Source organism: Bos javanicus, chromosome 18, assembly GCF_032452875.1.
Source record: "Bos javanicus breed banteng chromosome 18, ARS-OSU_banteng_1.0, whole genome shotgun sequence".
Classification (NCBI taxonomy): Eukaryota; Metazoa; Chordata; class Mammalia; order Artiodactyla; family Bovidae; genus Bos; species Bos javanicus.
Window position 1 is genome coordinate 9,470,366 of NC_083885.1, and position 23,189 is coordinate 9,493,554.

Here is a 23,189-nt window from a genome sequence, read left to right on the forward strand (position 1 = left end):
TTTTGATAACAAGAAAAATGGCTTTTGTTTACACTGAGTTCTCACAGGTCAGATATGCATTGAGGGCACAGAAGCTAAGAGACAGAGAAAAATGACAATCTGAGCACTTGAAAGGCTCGTTGAATTTTTGTACAGGGTGTGTCAAGGGGAGTTGCAAAGTGAAACCACAAGTCAGTGGCAAGAAGGGAAGCAGCTGGCAGTGGGACTCATCATGGGGTGGTGTTTCCCTTCTGTCCCCCTGCTGACCTGCACCTCAGACTTCACCCTGTCTCTCTGTCTTTTCCCCAAGACAAAATGAGAGAATTGAATGCAGTGATCACTAAGCTTCTCTCTCCGCTCCAGAGATATTCTGATTCTCAAGATTTCTAAGAGTTCTGTGCCACTAGAATTGATTACCTTTTCATTGTTAGTGACTTCATAAAATGAAAATTATTCAAGCTTGTATTTTTTGGCACAAAATTTACCCATGACTTTTCTAAAATATTATCTCTTAATGCACACAGTTCTCAAGCACTGAAGCTAACTGGAACTACCACAGAGTATTAATAGAAAATATATATGAGAGGATGCTATTTAATAAACCCCTAAGTCCATAATTCTAATAATGCAAATCAACTTTAATTTCCCACTAATTAGAAGCCAGACTCTCAGCTTTACCTCTTTTATCTGCAGCTCCTCCTGTCTCGGGCTGCTCAGTGATGGCCATGCTCCTGGCCGGGTCATTTCTTCCATGTCTACGATTAAAGTCTCCTGGCCAAGCAGTAGTAGGCCGAACTTGAGGGAGGGATTCCCTGGAAAGCCGTGAACAAAGACTTGGGGACTAAAAGCAAAGACCATTTATGTTGCAAAAGGAAGAGAGTTCAGTTGTCTTTGTGTCTGTTTGCATGTATCTCACTAATCAGCAGGCTGTCACTCTTGGAGAGGCCCTGAGTGGCTTGGGTGGGCATTCTCTTCATTATCCAGACATTGTCATGGTGTGATTAAAGCAGAGGAAAAATGTTTATCTTCAGCACTCTCCTGGAGGTACATGGACTGCTCTAAAATTGAAAGAACAAAGCAGCACGTTCCTGGTACAACTGTGTAGAAAATAACCAGCAGTACCTTGGCATTTGTAGATTGTATTTCAGAGCGTGGACATCGGGTTCCAGCAGCACGGGTCTCCTTGCTGGTCCTGGACTACACCTCAGGGCCTTTGCACATGCAAGTCTCCCCGCTTGGGATGCACCCCACCCGACAGCCTCATGCCTTGTTACTACTTTTAATTAGTTTTCGCTCGAATGTCACTTTTTCACAGAAGTTATTCTTTCTGTTTCTGGTCACTCTTTTCCTCTGACCATGCTTTATCTATACAGTGTTTATCATGTCATGACGTAGTAAGTATTTGAAAGTTGTTTATTTTCCATTCCCTCTGCTGGAATGCATGCTGCACAAGTGCGGGCCGTTTGCCTGTTTCAGACCCCATTTTGCCCCCAGATCTAGGAGAGCAATAATGAGCACTCAGTAACTGTCAAATGAATTTTGAAAGTATGCGAAGATACACATGAAGATCTGAGTGACTTTTCAACAATTTAAGTCAAAAGACAGTCTTTACCTTATAGTTTGCCCATGTTTGGCATTTGATAAATATTTATTGAAAGAAATGAACATGTGACTGGAATAAATATATAAATTTAATAGATATAGTTTTCAATAGGTACATAAATGTGCCCGTGTGTTTTATTTTATTTTATTTTTTATTTATTTTTTTAATTTTATTTTATTTTTAAACTTTACAATATTGTATTAGTTTTGCCAAATATCAAAATGAATCCGCCACAGGTATACCTGTGTTCCCCATCCTGAACCCTCCTCCCTCCTCCCTCCCCTACCCTCCCTCTGGGTCATCCCAGTGCACCAGCCCCAAGCATCCAGTATTGTGCATTGAACCTGGACTGGCGGCTCGTTTCATACATGATATTATACATGTTTCACTGCTATTCTCCCAAATCTCCCCACCCTCTCCCTCTCCCACAGAGTCCATAAGACTGATCTATACATCCGTGCCTCTTTTGCTGTCTTGTACACAGGGTTATTGTTACCATCTTTCTAAATTCCATATATATGCGTTAGTATACTGTATTGGTGTTTTTCTTTCTGGCTTACTTCACTCTGTATAATAGGTTCCAGTTTCATCCATCTCATTAGAACTGATTCAAATGTATTCTTTTTAATGGCTGAGTAATACTCCATGTGTATATGTACCACAGCTTTCTTATCCATTCATCTGCTGATGGACATCTAGGTTGCTTCCATGTCCTGGCTATTATAAACAGTGCTGCTATGAACATTGGGGTACACGTGTCTCTTTCCCTTCTGGTTTCCTCAGTGTGTATGCCCAGCAGTGGGATTGCTGGATCATAAGGCAGTTCTATTTCTAGTTTTTTAAGGAATCTCCACACTGTTCTCCATAGGGCTGTACTAGCTTGCATTCCCACCAACAGTGTAAGAGAGTTCCCTTTTCTCCACACCCTCTTCAGCATTTATTGCTTGTAGACTTATGGATCGCAGCCATTCTGACTGGTGTGAAATGGTACCTCATAGTGGTTTTGATTTGTATTTCTCTGATAATGAGTGATGTTGAGCATCCTTTCATGTGTTTGTTAGCCATCTGTATGTTTTCTTTGGAGAAATGTCTATTTAGTTCTTTGGCCCATTTTTTGATTGGGTCATTTATTTTTCTGGAGTTGAGCTGTAGGAGTTGCTTGTATATTTTTGAGATTAGTTGTTTGTTGCTTCATTTGCTATTATTTTCTCCCATTTTGAAGGCTGCCTTTTCACCTTGCTAATAGTTTCCTTTGTTGTGCAGAAGCTTTTAAGTTTAATTAGGTCCCATTTGTTTATTTTTGCTTTTATTTCCAATATTCTGGGAGGTGGGTCATAGAGGATCCTGCTGTGATGTATGTCGGAGAGTGTTTTGCCTATGTTCTCCTCTAGGAGTTTTATAGTTTCTGGTCTTACGTTTAGATCTTTAATCCATTTTGAGTTTATTTTTGTGTATGGTGTTAGAAAGTGTTCTAGTTTCATTCTTTTACAAGTGGTTGACCAGTTTTCCCAGCACCACTTGTTAAAGAGATTGTCTTTAATCTATTGTATATTCTTGCCTCCTTTGTCAAAGATAAGGTGTCCATATGTGCATGGATTTATCTCTGGGCTTTCTATTTTGTTCCATTGATCAATATTTCTGTCTTTGTGCCAGTACCATACTGTCTTGATAACTGTGGCTTTGTAATAGAGCCTGAAGTCAGGTAGGTTGATTCCTCCAGTTCCATTCTTCTTTCTCAAGATAGCTTTGGCTATTCGAGGTTTTTTGTATTTCCATACAAATTGTGAAATTATTTGTTCTAGCTCTGTGAAGAATACCATTGGTAGCTTGATAGGGATTGCATTGAATCTATAAATTGCTTTGGGTAGTATACTCATTTTCACTATATTGGTTCTTCCAATCCATGAACATGGTATATTTTTCCATCTATTGGTGTCCTCTTTGATTTCTTTCACCAGTGTTTTATAGTTTTCTATGTATAGGTCTTTAGTTTCTTTAGGTAGACATATTCCTAAGTATTTTATTCTTTCCGTTGCAATGGTGAATGGAATTGTTTCCTTAATTTCTCTTTCTGTTTTCTCATTATTAGTGTATAGGAATGCAAGGGATTTCTGTGTGTTGATTTTATATCCTGCAACTTTACTATAATCATTGATCAGTTCTAGTACTTTTCTGGTGGAGTCTTTAGGGTTTTCTATGTAGAGGATCATGTCATCTGCAAACAGTGAGAGTTTTACTTCTTCTTTTCCAATTTGGATTCCTTTTATTTCTTTTTCTGCTCTAATTGCTGTGGCCAAAACTTCCAAAACTATGTTGAATAGTAATGGTGAAAGTGGGCACCCTTGTCTTGTTCCTACAGGCCAATATCACTGATGAACATAGATACAAAAATCCTTAACAAAATTCTAGCAATCAGAATCCAAGAACACATTAAAAAGATCATACACCATGACCAAGTGGGCTTTATACCAGGGATGCAAGGATTCTTCAATATCCGTAAATCAATCAATGTTATACACCACATTAACAAATTGAAAAATAAAAACCATATGATTATCTCAATAGATGCAGAGAAAGCCTTTGACAAAATTCAACATCCATTTATGATAAGAACTCTCCAGAAAGCAGGAATAGAAGGAACATACCTCAACATAATAAAAGCTATATATGACAAACCCACAGCAAACATTATCCTCAATGGTGAAAAATTGAAAGCATTTCCTCTAATGCCCGTGTGTTTTAAAAGGAAAGCTAGAGTGGCAAGACCAAGACCATGGTTTTGGGAACCCAATAGTTGACAGAATGTTCAGTTTCTAGATGTCCTAATTTAGAGCCCTATGACAATGCAAAAGATGCAATTGTGTGTTACCTGTTGCTTTATCTTTAAATGAGGGAGAACTGTTCAAGCAATAACAATAATATAAATAATATGTACTTTGCAACTTCTAGTGAGGATTAGGTGAGATAATGCTTGAAAAGTGATAATCTGGGTCTGGGATCTGGGTAATATAACATTTCCAGGTATTGCACATATGAAAACAAAAGAATCAAATGTTTGGAAAGAGGGAATGCAAACAGCCCTCCTCTATCTCTGACCTGCTGGAGAAGGTTCTACTTCTGTCTGTCTAGGTTTTTCCCCTTCTCTGCCCCCCATGACAAAACTGGGAGGAAATGTGGAAGGGAAGAGCTCGAGTCTACATCTAGAAATGGAACTTTAAAATGTGAGGGTGCTGGACAAGTAGATGTGAGAGTGCAGAGGGAATTTTGAAGTCCAATTTGCCTCCTTTGTGGGGCTAAATACTATAAACTGCAATTTGCATCCATTTATTTCTCATTATATCCGAGGCTATAACATGAGACCAGGAACATAGTAGATGCTCAATAAATAGGTGTTGGATAATGAATGAGGATATGAATCATTATGGAACTAGTTTTGGTTGTGTATCTCTTTATCTTCTGAGGCTGAATCACACTCACAGTCACTTCACTCATTCTTAGTTAATTCATTTATTTCTTCATGGAACCCCCTTATCTTTACATGGTTTATGGATGCCCCAGGCAGACTGAATATCATTTTTCCTTTCACTGTTTAAAGAGACTAGTGTTTGGGCATTTTGAGTTGCAGAATTTCATAATTCTTTCAGTTACACATCTCTTGAGACCCCGATTACTGAGACTATAAGCTCCTCTAGAACCATAAGAGTTTCTGTGCAAGATATTGCCATTATGCATCTTGTGAAACGCTCCCCGCCTCCATCTTCAGCTCAACTCAACAAGTTTCCATTGAGTGCCCAGCGCTAAAAGTCTTAGATGGAAATTGATTCCCTACTCCTTCTATTTTAACTGTCAAAATCATAGACTACATTGTTTCTGACTGAAAACCCACTAACAGCTCCCTGCCAATCATCCCGTTGCTCCTTCCCAGTGCAGGCACTGCCTGGTACCATTATCAATGGGGCATCTATATTGTGAATGGTATTTATTACAAGAAAATCATGTGGCATAAAGAGAATAATTGCCTTCATAAGCATGTATTTTTTTACACTATGAGCTTCCCAGTGGGAAGTCATACTGGGGAAAGCATAATTGCTAATTCCAGTGTTACACATAACTCTGAGGAGTGTTTCATGGTCCAACTCTCCGAGTGTCATTTCTTCCTGTGGAGCAGGAAGGAAATAAGCTTCCATTGAGGAATCTACACAGGGCCAGACCCTGTGAGTTCCCAGACATGTGTTTTGCCTTATAATAACTTGAGAAGTACATGGAATCATCCTCATTATGAAAAAGAACCAATTTCACCAGGCTTAAATAACTTCTCATAAAATCACCTCCTTATAATTATGTGAAATCAGGATGTAAGATGAAATTTCCTAGGGAATACACAATGACTCTTTATCCTATACTACTGTTTCTTTGGCCAAATTTAAGAAATGAAGTGTCCCCAAAAGCCACCTACCCCCAAATATTTTCCTCATCACTCCACTTCCCTATTTCAAAGTCCACCATTAAAATCATTCTTCTAAGGCTGGAGTCTTCTTAGGCTTCTGCTAAAATGGGGAATGTCTAGTGCAACCTCTTTTTTTTTCATGCTTGTGTGTGTGTGTTTTATTTATTTTTAATTGAAAGATAGTTGCTTTACACTGTTGTGTTGGTTTCTGCCGTACATCAGCATGAGTCAGCCACAGGCATACATATGTCCCCTCCCTCTTGAACCTCTCTCCTACCTCCCACCCCTCCCGCCCCTCCTGGTTGTCACAGAGCAGAGGTTTCAGCTCCCTGAGTCATGCGCAAACCCCCACCGTCTGTCTGCTTCACGTGGATAGCGCGCGTGCGTCCCTGCCGCGCTCTCCACTCGTCCCACCCTCTCCACTCGTCCCACCCTCTCCTCCCCCGCTGTGTCCACAAGTCTGTTCACCATGTCTGCGTCTCCACTGCTTCCTGCAGCCTCTTTTTAAAGTCAAGGAAAATTTATAGAATTTAGGTCGAAATGCACTCAGAATAATTTACAAAACTCCTATATACAAAGCTGGTATATTTAACACCAGGTTCAGATCATTTCTGAAGCATTGAAACTCCCCCTTTAGCTCTGGGGAGGTCTGAGATCTGACAGACTAGGGAAACACTGCCTTTCCCAGGATAACTGAATGTTGTCGCAAAGATCCAAGGTGCTACACAGATCCTGCATTTGGTGGACTGGAGTTCACACTGGGTGCTGTTCACGTCCCCAGTATACGCTTGCCTAAGCCTAGGTTCAGACCTCAGCTCCACAACCTTCTGCCTGATTAGCTTTGGTAGTTAATCTACAGAAGTTAATCTACAGATAAATCAGTTAATCTACAGAAGTTTAGTTTCCTCATGAAAAATCGGGGATATTTCTATTTCTCTCTTAGTGTTACAGGATTAAACAAGATGGTTCTTCAAAGCACTTAGCCTAATGCTGGACACAGAAAGAGTAGTCAATAGTGGCAATAATAACGGTAGCCATGGTTGTTGCTGTCTTTACTATTATTATTATCCAATACATATTATCCATTATTCAATAAGCTCCAATAGATCTGACTAAATGCCCCCTCCCCACCAATTGCTTTCTTCAGCATTCCTCAGTGCAAAACGTGAGATGTGCTTTGATGATAAAACAGAATGTTTACCTTATCTTCAAGACTCATTTGTACCCAACATACAATTGTTTAAAAATTGCATTTTATTATAAAAATCTTCAAACCTAGTGAAAAGTTGAAGTTTGCAGTTGGCGCGTGTGCACTCACCATCTAGATTCTGCCTTTAACATTTTATCCCCCGCATTTCTGCTGTCTCTCTCCCTCCATGCATCCCTCTATCCATCCATTATCTACAGATAATGAATTTCAAAGTGAATTGTAGACATTAATATACCTTCCTCCTAAATACTTTGGCATGCATATTGTTAACTAGTATTTGTGTATACTTTTTTCTCTTTTGATGTAAAATTTACCCATGGTGAAATTTATAAACCTTACATGTATATTCTCTGAGTTTAACATATGCACGCATCTTTGGAACCTAAACCCTTGTCAAGATGTAGAAGAGTCTCATTATCCCAGACAGTTCCCTCAAGCCTCTACCTAGCCAATTCTGACTCTCCCCCAGCAACCTCAAAACAACCACTGCTCTGATTATTGGGTACCATGGATTAGGTTTTTTCTGTTCTAGAATTTGGCATAAGTGGAATCATGCAGCATGCACTCTTAATGCCAGGCTTCCTTCACTCAACATGTTTTTAACGTTAACCCACATTGCACCAATGCTCCCTCTGAGAGTACAAACAACATTTTTTGAGTTGCTGCCAGCAAAAATCTTTCTCATTTTATCTTGCTCCATGTTAGACTTAAATTCCTATGCCATGCACACTTGTCTCACGGTCCCTGGCCCTCGCTTTCCGAGCTCAGGGCCTTTGCTCGCGGTCTTCCTCCCTGTGAGGCCCTGGCCTCTGCCACCCCTTTCCAGCATTCTCTCCAGGGCTCATCTCCAGCCCCAGCACCCCCCTGACTCCTCTGAGGACTACCACAAGTTTCTCCCTGAGCTCTGGACAGAACTCCCAGCTTACTGATGGGTGTTGCTGCTGGTGATGTGGTCCTGCTTGTTGACTAGGAGGGAATAGGGGATGGAGAAAGGAGGTGAGCATCCCAGGGAGGGGCACTCTTTACTTAGAAGAGCCAAATTAAGCAAGATAAGAGTGTTACCTGCAAGACCCCAAAGAGGAAAGGAGTGAGGAGAGAGAGAGAAGAAGAGCTGAGAGGATCAGCTCTGAGTGATGGATGTGAGTTGGGTTGAGGCTGATGGTTCAGAAGGGAGAGAGGGAAGCTGTAAGGACTAACTGCTCTCATATGTAAGTCGTCTAAGTACGAAATAACTGGATTGATTTTCCACATGGCTGGTGGAAGTGCTTCTCCTTGCTACACAGTCATGCAACATACATCTCATTTTCTCAAATAAACTGCAAGGAAGTCTCTTACTATTGACTGGGACAAAGTTTCATAAGGTGTTTATTTTGTTCCCTGTGGTGACCTGCACACAGGAGCCACAGTAGATACCCACTGATTGCAAATGACACCTCTCCCCTGACTATTGGTTGTAGCAATTAGTTTTATTGATATTTGGGGGGCTGATTTTAATGTGTATTTGACTGAATTGACCATCTCAGCCACTAGGCTTTGCAGCAGCTATGTCCACCAACTCTACCAAGAAAATGGGAACTGGAGACTTTTCCCATTTTATTACCATTTTACTACCATACCATGGTGACATCTCACCACGAATGTTCATGATATAAGGTCAATTTTTGTCTTAAAAATATGGTCTAGTATCAACCTCTGTTCCTGTTGCTCTAAAATTAAAACAGAACACTTCGTACCCAAAGTTTTGTCCCTCGGACTTCAAGCCTAGTGCTTACATCTGTTTATAAGCCAGCAATAACTCCCCTGGGCCTCCCTGGTGGCTCAGATGGTAAAGAATCTGCCTGCCAATGTAGGTTATGTGGGTTTGATACTTGGGTCGGGAAGATGCCCTGGAGAAGGAGGTGGCAACCCACTCCAGTATTCTTGCCTGTGGAATCCCATGGATAGAGGAGATTGGTGGGCTACAGTCCATGGGGTCACAAAAGAGTCAGACACGACTGAACCAATAAACCACCACCATCAGCAATATCTCCACTGGAGGAGGGAAAGGGTCCAACAGCCACTGGACATCAGTCTCTTACCTCTCCATGTTTCTTACTTCCCTAACCCGGTAGACGTCCACAATTAAGACAGATTCTTATTCAGTCTAACAAGATCAGAAGCAATTCAGGGTCAGCAGACTCACTTTTATGCCTTTAATATTTTGTATTTTGCCAATATTTCAAGGTACTTTGAAGGTCCCCTGCTTTCTCATGAGGGCTGGGCACGAATGTTCAGGAGCGATCATTGTAATGATATCTCTCTGATTAAAAGGATAGCTAGTGACATCGAGATAGAACATCAAATTCAGAAACATCATTAGCAGGATTCTATTTTGGCTGGGTCTAATCTTCTGCGGGGTCACCATGTTGCCTTCAATGAGTCTGACCATTTTATATCATTTAGATTGAAACAGACCCATCATGTCACAGGCAAATGCCTTTATCATATTTAATTAATCCAACACCATGTAATAATCTCCCTGGTAATTATCCCTTGCCAGCACTTGAAAGCATGAAGGAACAAATAAATCCTCCCAGCTGCAGGTATATGTAAGCTGTAACTTGGTGTCATGGCAGAAGAATATTGACAAGTTACTGTGCAATACTAATTATACTAAGAAAATGTAAATGGCTTCATCAAAAAAAGAAAGAGCCAGATGGAAGGTTTTATATACTGTATCCTCATATGTTAGGAAATGGGGTATTAAAAAGGCATCCCGCCCTCTGGATCAGAGAAGAAGGAGGAATAAAGATACCTGTGTCTTTACGGATGCCAGACTGAACCTCCAACTGGGGAAACTGTTTGGAAGGAGGTAACATTCAGAAGGACATTAGTGGCTGTTGGTATTTAGGTCTCATGATGCTACCCAGGACATAGGTGAAGGAATATTACTTAGGCTGATGCTGCCTTTTTCTTGGAACTGACCTGTTCCATGGGGCCCTGGGCTTTTCCTTCATGCTGGCAAATAATAAATTATTCACAAAAAGACAGGTACCCACCATGTGGTGAATCAGTGGGCCTGCATTGAGCTGGTTTTTCTAATGCATCAGCAAGAACAGACTTACCTGAACGCATTGCAGTTAAAAAACAAAATTCAGTTGGAAACAATAGACTTAAATCTGCAACAGCACATGGCAGAAAGGAAATTTGATTTCAAAGGTGAGATTTGGCAAGCCTGTGAATGCATTCTGCAAACTGCACAAGGAATTGGATTTTTAATAAGTGTAGAGTTAGTTCTGAGTTCTCTTCTTCATGAATTGCATACCATCTCACCCAGCTGCTGTCTCCAGCTAATGTCACCAGAGCTGAAGTGACAGCCAAAGTGTAACTGTGGCTTGGGAATCATTTGCGTCTGATTCTCTGGCTAGGTTGGGCTGCTACCTGCCATAACACATGGCTGTTATTAGCCTTATTAGAAAACAAATTTGGAAACTATTAACCGAGAAGGGTGTTTGAATAGTAATGTTCTCCCTTACTTTCCACTCCTTATTACTTCATCTGTGTGTGTGTGTCTGTGTGTATGTAGTGCTATTGTTACTCAACCAGTCAATCAAAATGCTGTTTATTATAAAAGTAATTCTCCTTAATTAGAGAATATTTGAGACATAAAAAAGGAAGAGAAAGAAAAGCACTCAAGGGTTGCAGCCCAAACATGATAATTAGTAACAATTTACTGTAGTTATTTAGAGCCTTTTTCCTTTATGCATGCATTTTAAATTGGTTTAGTTTTTATATGGTTAGACTCATCATGAATCATATATTCAATATTCTGCTTAAAAATCATCATAAGTTTAGCCTATATAATTAAATTAGCTATAATTATGCTTTGAGCTGTATTACCATTCCATACATAGATATCATTTTATAATTTTTACAGTCAGTTCTCAATGGCTACATAATATTCCTCTGTTTAGATATATCATATTTTGGTTAAGTATTTCCTTATTGTAGCATTCTTGAACTCAGTATTCTCAGTGTTTTTTTTTTTTTTTCTTTGTAGATTAAAAAATTTAAGCTGTGACTTTGGTATAAATTAAAATTTGTTTGCTTCATTTCATAATTCTTTTCACATTGTTTCACAGTTTTTTTATAAACATATTTTTCTTCAGTTCAGAAGCAAAGTTTTATTCTTTAATCAAACAATGAGAAAGTGCATGCTTCCTTGACAGGCCGGAAGGCCGTCCGGGGGCTTTACAGGGTCATCAGTCAGTGGGGAAGGGGCGGAGTTCTCACAGAGCGGAGCAGCTGTGGTGCTCAGGCTCCAGGTCTTAGATCCAGGTCTTAGATCCAGCATCCTGCACGTGGCTCGCTGCCGCCATCTTGAACTGAGTGTCGGGTGAAGCTTCTGCACTCGGTCCTCCGACCTGAGGTGTCAGCCCAGCTGTTTCGTACTTGGAAGTCTGGTCAGAGGCACTGGGTGTAAGATCTCTGTAAGTGGTCCCAGTGAGCAAGTGAAACTAGACAGGACCTAATGAAGCTCTGGTTCTTGATGTCTCATCGCAGAAAAAAATTCAGTGACAGACCAGGTGATAAGTAAGAAGTGGATCTATTTAGAGAGAAACTTAACTCCACAGACAGTGTGGGCCATCTCAGAAGGCCAGTGCTGCCTTGAGAGAAACACACTCCAGAGAGTATGGGCTGTTGTAGTTGAGAGTGTCCTATGAACATAATTTTCAATGGTCATATATTTTTTAAAGGCAGAAAGCAGCCTTTCCATCAGGTGGAAAATTAATCAGCCCTGACAGAGAAGCAGAGCTGAGCATGACGGCCTGTAATTAAGGGATGCATGCCCTTCGGATTATCTCGTTAGTTTATCAAGAAAACATTTATTATAATTAATTCTCAGACAAGTTCTACCACTTCAAACCTACCCAACAAGGACTCTGAATCTGTCCACTCCGGGCAAAGAAGGACCTTCCGCTGGGTCCCCTGGATTTGGGCTGACTTTGCGCCTCCAAACAACCTTAGCATGATGTCTTATCTTAAGCAACCGCCTTATGCAGTCAGTGGGTTGAGTCTGACCACTTCGGGCATGGACTTGCTGCACCCCTGGTGGGCTCCCCAGCCACCCCTTGGAAACACTGGCAGGAGAGGATGATGTTCACCCGAGTGCAGCTGGATGTGCTGGAAGCACTGTTTGCTAAGACCCGATACCCACACTTCTTCACGTGGGAGGAGGTGGCACTGAAAATCAACTTGCCTGAGTCCAGGGTACAGGCATGGTTTAAGAATCAAAGAGCGAAGTGCCGCCAACAGGGGCAGCAGCAGCAGAATGGAGGTCAAAACAAAGTGAGACCTGCCAAAAAGGAGACATCTCCTGCCTGGGAAGTGATTTCAGAGGGTGGAACAAGTGGCCAGATCACTCCCCCTTCTAGCACCTCAGTCCCAGTCATTCCCAGCAGCAGTGCTCCTCCATCTGTCTGGAGCCCAGCCATCCCCCCATTGTCAGATCCCCCGTCCACCTCCTCTCCCTGCATGCAGAGGTCCTACCCCATGACCTATACTGAGGCTTCAGGTCATAGTCAAGGATATGCTGGCTCAGTTTCCTACTTTGGGGGGCATGGACTGTGGATCTTATTTGAGCCCTGTGCATCACCAGCTTCCTGGACCAGGGACCGCACTCAGTCCCATGGGTACCAATGCAGTCACCAGCCATCTCAATCAGTCCCCAGCTTCTGTTTTCACCCAGGGATGTGGAGCTTTAAGCTTGGGTTTTAACTCAACCACTGATTGCTTGGATTATAAGGACCAAACTGCCTCCTGGAAACTTAACTTCAATGCTGACTGCTTAGATTATAAAGATCAGACATCTTCGTGGAAATTCCAGGTTTTGTGAAGACCTGTGATCTTCACAAAAATCATCTTTTTGTGGGTGATTTTTAAATATACTGTGCTGGACATTCCAGTTTTAGCCAGGCATTGGTTAAAAGAGGTAGATGGTATGATGCTCAGACTCATCTTCTGATCAATGTCCTTGAAGGCATAGAAGGAAAATAGAAGGCCTTAGTGAGGGCCTACCGACCAGCTACCAAAATAGACAAATCAGCCTACTTAATACTCAAGGTCCTGTCATAGTTCTAGGTCATTGGTTTTCCTGATTCACAAGGTGATCGAAAGCAGTCTAGCCATGTGCAACCAAATACCACCAAAAAGAAATAAGCATAACTAAATTGTGAGGGGAAGGAGGGAAGGACATAGCCTTCTTAAGCAGAGGTGTTCCAATGTTTTAGCTAATCCATGGCTGAATCTTAGGAATGGACAGTGTCTCAAGCTCATTCACGTTTCATGACCAACTGGTAGTTGGCACTGAAAAGCTTTTCAGGGCCGTGTGAATTGTGCGACTGACTGTCCTAGTTGCATTACTTTATTTAAAAACTAATGTTAATAAGGAGACAATATATAGTTTAAGAGACAGTCAGTGTGTGTCTCGTAGAAATGGTACATCTGTGGTTTTTAGTCTGTGCTAGACTTCAAAACTGGGATCTCCTGTTATTGTATGCAACCTTGAACTCCACCTCTGCAGGGTTTCTTCTGTGATTAAATAGGTTATAATTATAAGTAAATTCAGAGCAACTGAGTACTTATCTAAAAAGATTACCTTTGGCTGGAGGTGAGCTACACTGAAACTTTACAACAAAATGTCTCTGGACAAGGAGAATAAGAGAAGAGAAATGAAAGGACACTAATTCATCATGTAATTTACTGTTGGTAAGCCTAGCAGTAAAGAGACATTGGTCAATTGCTCTGACCCTGATGAATTTATAAACTGAGATCATCGTTGTTTATGCTTGCAGATGTTAACTGGAAAAGTTATATATGCATAAACCTTTCTTCCTGATTTGGCAGATATGTATAATTATATTAAAATGGTTCTAGCACACACACACACACACACACACACACACACACACACAAAAGCCTCATAACGACTCCTTGGTGTTTAACTCCTTTAGCTACTCGTTTGTGTCCAGCTACTGAGATGAAGGTGCTTTCTAACTTTTTAGAATATTAAGTGATAGTTTCATTATTTAATCAAAATGCATTATGTACCAATTATATACAAAGCACTAGGCTAAACTGGTTATATTTGTGCTTAAAGCTTTTTCAAGTTTAGGAAGCTTTACTTAGGATGTCTAAGATAGGTGCCATTGAATCAAGTGGGGTGTGTGCTTTTAAGGTTGTGGGTAGATGTTGCCTGATGGCTTTGGTGAAGCTCTGTTAATCTGTTTTACCACCAGCACTTCATGAGTGCTTGTTTCACCACTTCTAGGCAATAAATGTTATTTCCCCTCATGAGAAGAAGGTAGAGACCGTGGCACAAGGATCTTTACTGGATAATGAACAAAATGTTGGTCCCATCCCTTTGCGGGATCCTCGTTACTTGTTACCCTCCATCGAGCCCTGTCTGACTGCCCTGGTTTTGGGAGAAGGATGGAGCTCAGAAACAAGGCATGCTTGGATTTTAAGGTCACAGAGCTGGTCAACTGGGACCATAGCTTTTCCAGAAGACTCGTTCCCTCTTCAGAGGGAAAGATAAATGGATAAATTTCAAGAAAGAACAGCCAAAGAGCTTAAACTCTGATTCCAAAGGGTGGTGAAAGCTCAGCAGGACATCACACAGTCCTCCTAGCTGGGAGGACTCAGTCATCAACTATTGCAAGTGAAGCTCTGACCTAGAAGGCAGGACAGACACTGTCTTTAATAACAATAGGAACTACAGCAGCATTTATGGAAGACATATCATGAGCCAGACTCGGTGCTAATCCTCCTGGATGACTTATCTTTTTTCACTCTCCCCATAACCCTAGTCATAGGGACTTTGTTGTTGCTGTTCAGTCACTAAGTCATGTCTGACTCTTTGTGACCCCGTGGACTGCAGTGTGCCAGGTTCCTCTCTCCTCCACTGTTTCCCAGAGTTTGCTCAGATTCATGTCCATTGAGCTGGTGATGCTATCCAACCACCTCATCCTCTGCCTCCCACTTCTCCTTTTGCCTTTAGTCTTTCCCAGCATCAGGGTCTTTTCCAATGGATTGGCTCTTCACATCAAGTGGCCATATTGTTAGAACTTCATCTTTGGCATCAGTCCTTCCGATGAATATTTGGGGTTGATTTCCTTTAGACTTGACTGGTTTGATCTCCTTGTAGTCCCAGGGACTCTCAAGAGTCTTCTCCAGCACCATTATCTAATAAGGCAGGGGACTTATTAGGCCCCTTTTATAGATGAAGAAATATAAACTCATAGAGCTTAAGTAACTTTCCTAGTCATACAGTTTGTAACAGAACCAGGACCTGAACTCAGAGCTTTAGAAGGCACGTCCTTGAAACTGTCAGTTTGGTTCCTCTGAAGCTGACTGCGGATGAGATGTTATGTGAAAGTGACCTGTTAGAAAGATTCCTAGGCAACACGGATAGGGAGGTGGGGAAGTAAAACTGGGAAAGGGGAGGGTGAGCAAGGGTGTGGTGTCAGGCTAAGTCCTAGAGAGGTAAATTTGGCCTAATCCCCCAGGGAAACTGGAGAGTTGTGGGTGGCACTTCCCTGTTGGCCCGTTACGGGGGAGGGGTCTCGAGTGTTTATACCTCTGAACCAACCAGTCCAACCAGTTCTGGGGGCTTCTAGGATGAGAGACAAGCAGGAACGTAAATGCCCAGACACTTCCTGTCCTCCCTGATTACAGGCAAAACATATCCTGGCAGCCAGGATGCAGCCTTCGTAAAAGAGAAACACAGAGGCCCATGGTGTGCAGGCACTGGCTTGAAACTAACTGTTCATGAGTGTTGGATGTTAAATTGTTAGGAATTTTGCAAGCTAGTTAACCTCACATTGATAGCTTGAAATCAGCCACGGTGGGAGTAGTTACACCATGGAAATTGGCTTACATTACAAATTAGGGTTCTCCCATCCCCAGAGGTGGTTGTTAAATATTTACCGGCATACCACCGCAGGTGCTGGCTATTAGGAATGAATGCACGCTGGGACTGGTGTGCAGTAAAGTGGCAAAGAGGTCTGAGGGGATGTGGATGGAGCACTGATACTATCTGCCGCCTTGCTAATCTATAGCAAGTGCTAAATTTATTGTAAGCCAGCTCCTCCCCAACCCTCCTGCAGTCACACACACACACACACACACACACACACACACACACCCCTCCTCCAGTCACACACACACACACACACACACACACACACGCACACACACGGCAAGGCAGGGGGCCCTGAGAGGAAGGGAACTGGTGAGAAGGAGGGTGACCAGCTGGATTTCAGGGCAGAGTCACATCTCTGACACTGGACAGGGCTGGGGTAGGAGGAATCACAGACAAACCTAGGAAGAAGCTAGATAACAGCTAACGGAACGAGTGAGCATTTTATGGTGCCGGACACTGAGTTAAATGCTTCACGCTGGTGACTCTTCATGGGAGCCCTAAGAGGGAGAATTTACCATCATCTTCACCATCTCGTTTTTACAGATGATGAAACTGAGATTTAGAGAGGTAACTTGTCCAGCGTCATAGGGAAAGAATTGAGCTTTGAACACATTAAGTCAGATTTCAAAGGCAAATCTTTTTTAAGGCCAGAATACTTTCCTGGGAAGTCAACCCATGAGCCAGTGAGATGGGGGTATAAGGTGGTAAAAGGGTCATCAGGATGCCCCAGTATTAATACCCTAATCTTACACAGTCTGATTGTCAGAAAAGGAAATGTAGAAGGAACACCAAAGCCAGAAGTAATGGTTGGGTCTTGGTGTGGAAAGGATGGTACCCATCTCCCCTCAAGTGATGGAGTTCCAGATACACTGTCTTCCTCTCTCTGAATCAGCTCAAGGCTGGGACCTATCACACAGGATGCAGAGGCTGAGAAAGGCAGAAAAACCTGGGATATGGGCTGAGCCAGTGGACACATTTTCAATCAGGCTTGTCTGAATTCTCTTGTGACAGCAAAGATAAATGTCCCTCTTATTCTCTGTGGTTTTCTCTGCCACTCTGTGAAAGTCCCTCGTCTCCTTCCTCTGGTTTGCGCATCCCTGGATTGATGCAGTGGTCAGCAGCAAGGAAGCGCGGCAGGGTCTTGGAAGTTGCCGCTCTAGCTTCATCACTGCCGAGCTCTGCGCCTCGTGCTTTGGTGCCCCAGGGATCCTTTGACACTCTTTGACACGAGTGGTTTTGTAGGGGGAAGAAGTGGAGGTACTTGTCTCTGGGACACAGTGGAGGCATCTGAAAATTTCCTCTGAATATTAGCTCATTCCAGTTTTCTGTTCGGGGTTTTTTTATCTTGGGCCTTATTCCGTAACAGTCTAAAGCTGCCGTTCAAGTGTCATTGTTCTCCAGTACTTTTGTACTTTCTTCTCACTTACAAACATAAAGCAACTCACTGAAGCAAATTGAACATAAAACCTTTCTTATTTTGCCGGTTACATTTTTTTCATTTTTTTAAATTTAATTTAATTTAATTTAATTTTTTAACTTTACAATATTGTATTGGTTTTGCCATATATCAACATGAATCTGCCACAGGTATACACGTGTTTCCCATCCTGAACCCTCCTCCCTCCTCCCTCCCCATACCATCCCTCTGGGTCATCCCAGTGCACCAGCCCCAAGCATCCAGTATCATGCATCAAACCTGGACTGGCCACTCGTTTCATATATGATATTATACATGTTTCAATGCCATTTTCTTAATTCATCCAAGAATATTGTTTTCCTTTACATCTAATTATTCAATGGAGCTTCCTTTTAAAAAAAAAAGTCTGTCTACCACTAAGTCAAGAATGTAGGTCTGGGGCCATACTGCCTGGGTTTGAGACCCAGATCTTCCATTTACTGTGTACAACTTTAGATCTGTTCCTTACTTTCTATATGTGTTGGTTTGTCCATCTGTAAATTGCAGCTACTTAACAGTACTTTTCTCACAGGTTATTGGGAGAGAGAAGTGGGTGCATATGCACAGAGCCCATAAAAATACGTCTGGCCCAGAGTAAGTGCTGTGTATTGTCAGCTACAACCATGTATTCTTCAAGTTTTAATCTTGCCCTTCAAGAAAGAATTCTTTTATTCAAGAAGCATTTATTCAGCACTTAGCATATGCTTGTTTTTTTGCTATGCTTTTCCTTATCTATTTTGTCTACTACAACTTAATTCTCACCACTGCACGTGTTAAAGTCATTATTGTTCTTGTCTTCTGGGGTCTGAACCCTGGAAGCTCCATGTGCCAGGTGTGTTGCCCAGGATTGGTGAGGCTGTGCTGTAACCACAGACCAGCACAGGTCTCAGAATTTGTTCACAACACAGGTTTAGTTCTCTCTCTTGAGAAACCAAGTCAGGGAGCACTCCCCCGTGAGGGGGCTGCGTGAGCGAGGCTGCCATCTCTAATTGCCCCTCCAGGACTAACTGTGCTCCTACAATTGCTACCGCTCAGAAAGAGCATTGGGAAAGTCCCCTCGGAGATGCTGTGACCTGGAAAGGAAAGGGGCCACTTCTGCCTACAGCCCACATGCAAGAGCACCTCGAGGTCTCTGCCCAGTGGTCTTAGGAATCGTAACCCTCCTACGTGCCTGGAAGGAGAACAGGGCAGGGTGCAGTGGGCGATGGAAGCCTTCACCACCCACATGTGATTTTGAGCGCAATGCTTAGCCGTTCTAAGCCTCAGTTTCCTTATTCGTGAAATGGGAATGGAAATTGTACCTACTACTACTACGTATAGTTGTGATACCGAGTGAATGAGATATGAGAATGTAAAGCTTTTAGGACAGTACCTGGCACACAGGAAACAGCCATTTTGTGGTCACTAGTATCATTCTCTGCAGGAGAATAAACAGTGCTTCATAAATCAGGGGTTTCCATAGCCACCGCTTTGGATTCAATCATGAGTGAACTTGAGTTTCAGCTCTGTCACTTACCATCTATATGAGCCTGGGAAGTATTTTGCCTTCTCTTACCTTCACTTTCCTCATCTACAAAATGGAGTGGACTCATACCCTTCTCACAGGCTGTGTCAAGGGTAAGATCACTAACATGTATTGATTCTTCAGTAAGATGAGCCAAGTGTTTAAAATCTGGTGCATCAGCTGAAGAAACTGAGCCACAGAGAGGTTAAGTAAGATGCTTGACGGTCTCTAGTACATTGGTGAACATTGGAGCTAGGATTGAAAACCAGGTGGTTTGGCTTCTCAGCCAATGACCTTAACTCGTACACCTCACAGCCTCCCGGAGACCCCACTAAGAAAGCTCCCAGCACAGGGCCAGATACACTGCTGATCCCCTCAGCATCAGTGCATTCCTTCTTTGCTTGAATGCATGCTGAAGAAAATATCCTTTAGCTTGTTCCTGGACTAGATTCCTTTTGAGACATATACTGTTGGCTGTTTTCTGTGAATGGATGGAGGTGTGAAAAGAGGAATAGGAAAGGGTAGTATTTATGCCATGTGCCTTTGCAAGAGTCTCAAAACCTGTATACAAAAGAGCCTAGCACAGAGTTGGTGCTCACTGAGCAGGAGCCCTTGATTATTTTTAATAAGCGGTCATGCTTATGGGGGGTTTCAGGAAAGTGGGACATGCAAAAGGACCGGATGGACAAAGTGGCAGATTTACTAATACACAAGCAGCCTGCAGGCAGGGGGCTTCTCACGTAAGAGTCTATTCGGTTTTGGAAGCACTGGCTTCAACTGAATGAGGAGGTTAAATCCATACTCTGTGTTCTAGTTCCATTGTACCTTGATGGGATGACTATGAAGTTGGCTTTCTTACCAGAGTAAACACCGGTAATTAAAGGTATAATAAGACATGGGGGAACTGTCTTGGGAAAGAACTGGTGAAGAAACTTCATTCTGCCCTTTCTCTACCAGGGAAGAGGTAGGGGGTTCCACTTCCTGCTTTAGTGCAGATAGAGAACTAAGTGTCCTAGCACTTTGCACACAACTAAAGCCCTGGAAATTTTGGTTAAACCCTGAGACTCAGTTACCAAGCTCAAAGTCAGTTTCTGCTATGTGCCAGATACTGTGCTTTTCACAGACATCCACTTTACCTTTCTCAGAAAACTGATGAAACCAAGGTTCTTATACCTACTATACAGATGAGGAAGTTGAAGATCAGCCTAGTGAGACCTGATGTCAGTCCAAATGTTGTAGAACGGACAATCAAAAAGATGTAACATTGCGGAGATGTAGTATCAAGATGGTTCCAAGGCCTTTATGTTCCGTAACTCCACAGCATGTTCTTTGTGAATGGTATCCCCTAGAGCTGGGCAATTTGAGGAGCCCTGTGTGGGCATGACCTGAAACATTAAGTAGATGCAACAGGCCTTGTCTTTCCTGACAGTTTTGTACTCTGGTCCATAACATCTCTATGTTGCTTGTCTAATGCTATGTAACAAATTACTCTAAGACTGAGTAGCTTAAAATTGCAAAATTTATTATCTCAAAGCTTCTGTATGCCAGAAATCAGATGAGGAAACTGAGGTACAGAGAAGTTGCCCAACATCACATAGCTGGTTGGTACTTAGGTTGGTGCTCTGGCTACATAAAGGCTGCAGTCATCTCCAGGTTCTACTGGGCATGGGTTCACTTCCAAGCTTACTTATGAGGCTGGTGGCAGGATCCTGTCCTTGAGGCTGCTAGGACCTTACCTCCTTGTTGGCTCTTGGCTGGGGGAAGCCTTCGGTTCCTTGCCATATGGACTTCTCTGTAGATCAGTTCGCAACATGGCAGCATGCTTTTCCAGAGTGAACAAGAGAGAAGAAACAAAGATCCAAAAGGTCAACAAGACAGAAATCATAGGCTTTAGCAACGTAATCACAGAGGAGGCATCCCACCCCCATTGCTGTATTCTATTAATAAGAAGCAAGTCACTAAGTCCATTCCATACTTAACAGGAGGGGTTACCCAAGAGCATGCATGCAGGATGGCAGGGATCTCTGAAAGTTAGGTACAGCCTACCACACCATCTGTGATTACCTGAATGCAAAATAATGCTTCAAATTACTTATGCTGAGTAAAATTGTCTTTCCAGATAGACTTGCTTGTCTTGAGAAGTCAGGCGCCCCCTTGTACCTGCCTACATACTCTTCATAGCATAAAGCATCCCATTCTGCAAAGCCCAGGATAGCCATCAAGCTTTACTGGTCTAGACATATTAAGTCTCTTTTGATAACTTTCTATCCAGCTGCTTTGATCCATGATGCTAAAGCCAGGAGAGCTGCTAAGTTCTGAGTGATGCAGCATTGCCATGTAGCTGCCATGTCCTTTCTACAAAGTACGTGCTGGCCTTTGAAGTAGTCTCCCTGGAGTGGAAGACTTTCTGCTTTCTCATGATGCACATTTTGCCTCAGACCCCATTGCAGCTCCTCTTTGGGAATGGCCTTTGGAATCCCACCAAAACAAAACAAAAATCTGCCTCCTTTCTTTAAGATGTGATCACCAGGAAGTATTTATTACCTATGGCTGGCTGGGAGGCATCCCCTTCCTTATTTATTATTCCATTTTCTTCCTAGAACTAAGAGTTTTGATCTCAGCCCTAACCAGAGCCCTAGTATAACAGCTTTATGCTTTGGGCACATAGGTGATAGGAACTGGTATTTAATCATTTCCAAATTTAAGACATGGCAAAGACTACCACCCCCCTTCCTGTCTTTCAATAGGGGATTTAAAATGTTAGATTGACTGTCTCGGGGACTGACATCCTAGATTGTCAATCCTGGGATAGTTTTAAATAAAAGTGTATGTATGCGAAAAGAGAATGATCAGGAATCCACCCTGAGGATTGCTGGGTATGTTCATAAATCTCAGATGGAAATATTGAGATCCCAGAGAGTGAGGAAAGGTGCTGGGCTTTGTAGCAGAAATGAAAGAAAGCCTTGAAGTGTAAAGATTGGGGCGGGAGGAGGATAAAGCTTGAGGAATCAGCCTATTAGAAGTTACTTTTTAAAAGTAACTTAAAAAAGCACAAGTCTACGCCATGTGCTAAGTTTCATTATAAGCACTTGAAACATTTAACTCCTAGGAGGAAAGTGTAAGTTGCCCCATTTTACAGATAAGGAAACTGAGGGACAGAGAAATTGAGCACTTGCCCAGTGTCACACAGCTGGTAGGAAGCAGTCCATCTTAAGAACCTATGTCTCTACCATTGCACTTTGCTGCTTCCCAGAACCATCCATCCAGAACAAAGCAGAGGCTGCTCCAGGAATTCCTGTGCAGAGCTCAGGGGTCCCTGTGAAATCAGGCTGCTTGCACAGCAGGGCTTATTCTCCGGGGTTCTGGAGAAATGATTGCTTACCTGAGGCAAAAGTAATTTAAAGTAGGTTGTGCAGAAGAGAGGATTTGGGAGTGGATGTAGAAGGATGGTCAGTGGTTCCAAAGAGCAGGGCTGTAGGAGGCAGAAAGGAAAGCCAGAAAAAATGGGAAATGAGGATTTAAACTCACCTAGGAATTTCCCCGTAACCAATCAGCTCTACTTTGGGAACTTCCCCGGGTACTACCCTCTCCCACTGGAACCAGATAGCTGGAGTTGTTTAGACTGAGGAATGCAGTGACCCAGGGTGTCTGTGTGAATGTGTGCTTACTCTCACATTTTTGTGTAGTAGATGGTGGCAGGAGGATACTGGGGGGAGGTTAAGTGCAGACAAGGGAAAGGAGGAGGGTCATGTCTTGTCGCACACACATATCTTTGACAGCAAATCGATCTGTCCCCCAAAGAGCCAGGCACATCTGTACATGTGTATTATGTCAGTGGCACCTTTCCCAGACAGGTGCACTTCCGGGGACACAGTCTCTGCCCTTGTGCCAAGAGCAGATTTCTTTTGCCCAGGATTTCAGGTGTATAGGTGATTGATATAAAGAAACTGAAAACTTGGTTTAAATCAAGCAATGAGTTTTGCAACACATCTAATGACACAATCTCTTGTTCCCTTTTCATTTGTAGC

General features: G+C 42.5%; 1 protein-coding gene and 1 pseudogene across 1 annotated transcript in view; both read left to right on the plus strand.

The window, feature by feature from the left end:
• CDH13 (cadherin 13) overlaps nucleotides 1–23,189 on the plus strand; it is a 1,019,154-nt gene that overhangs the window by 116,239 nt on the left and 879,726 nt on the right. The gene's annotated exons all lie outside the window — the stretch shown is intronic.
• Nucleotides 12,009–14,260, plus strand: LOC133230019 (homeobox protein OTX2-like; annotated as a pseudogene).